The sequence below is a fragment of the Hordeum vulgare genome, chromosome 5H, assembly GCF_904849725.1.
Source record: "Hordeum vulgare subsp. vulgare chromosome 5H, MorexV3_pseudomolecules_assembly, whole genome shotgun sequence".
NCBI lineage: Eukaryota > Viridiplantae > Streptophyta > Magnoliopsida > Poales > Poaceae > Hordeum > Hordeum vulgare.
In genome coordinates, this window is record NC_058522.1 from 19,556,285 (window position 1) to 19,557,532 (window position 1,248).

Sequence of the window (1,248 nt, forward strand, 5' to 3'; positions counted from 1 at the left end):
GCCACTTCATTTCCTTTCCCGCCCGCCCGTCCGCCGCCGCCCCGCCGCACGCCGCCCGCATCAGATCCGGCCCCGCCCATGCCCCCCGCCGCTGTTTCCACGCCGCCCCGTCGCCCGCCCGCCACGGATCTGGTCGCGGCCGCAGCGCACGCCGCCGCCCCGTCCGTCCCGCCCCATTCGTTCGCCGCAACTCCGCCCGGCCCCGCCCCGCCCGTCGTAGCTCCGACCGCCCCGTGCGTCGCCGCCCCGTTCGCCCCGCCCGGCTCCGTCCGCCACCACTCCGGCCGCACGCCGCCGCCGCTCCACCGCTCTCACCGCTCTCTGATGGCGTCGAAGAAGACGTCGAAGGGCAAGTCGGGCTTCTTCGGCGTGAGGCAGAAGCCCTCCGGTAACTGGGGAGTGGAGTTCTCCAATGCCGGGAGGCATTGGTGGATCGGCACGTACCCCTCCGCCCACGAGGCCGCGCATGCCTACGACGTGGCGGTATGGCGTGCCGAGAGGCCTCGGTAGCACGTCAACTTCCCAGAGATCGAGAGTCGGGCGGAAGCGGAGATGCTTGTACCGCAGGCCATCAAGATGAAGGAGATCACGCCGAAGAAGAAGAAGACGAATAAGCCGTCGGTTGTCGTCAATGCCGGCAAGACCGACGAGGAGGCGATTGCGAGGTTTGCTCGGGAGCATCCGGAGTACGTCCAGGCCGAGCTGGAGCACTACTGGAAGCGTGAGGCGGAGCAGAAGAAGAAGGAGGACGAGGCTGGTACCTCGACAGTGATCCCCATCGAGTCCTCTTCTGAGGAGGACTGGGAAGACTTCTCGGAGGAGGAGGAGGGGTGCGACGACCCGGAGAAGGAGGAGTTCTGGGAGCAGTTCCGCAGCTCCGACGATGAGGAGTAGTTCATCTAGTAGTTTGAAGTAGTAGTTGAAGTTCATGTATGAAACTATGTTGAATTTGATGTTTGAACTATGTTGAATTGACTAGTAGTTTGTCGTTTTAAGAAATTTTACATCTTTATTTTGGACCATCTATTGAAGTTGCTCTTTTGGACCATCAATTTGGACCATCTGTTCGAGTTGAGCCTTTTTCGGAGCTCCAAAACGCAATTTTTGGCGGTCCAAATTTTACATCTTCGATTTTGGACCGCCAAAGTTTGGACCATCTATTGGAGATGCTCTTAATCTTTTCATGTGAGCTGCTTGCTATCCGTTCAGTTACCATCTCCAACCGCGACCCCTCGAACCCTTCGTATC

The 1,248-nt window shown here is 59.7% G+C and overlaps 1 pseudogene; it reads left to right on the forward strand.

Moving 5' to 3' along the window:
- The first annotated feature begins 324 nt into the window (after positions 1 to 324).
- On the forward strand, positions 325 to 894 carry LOC123399753 (annotated as a pseudogene).
- The last annotated feature ends 354 nt before the right edge of the window (positions 895 to 1,248 follow it).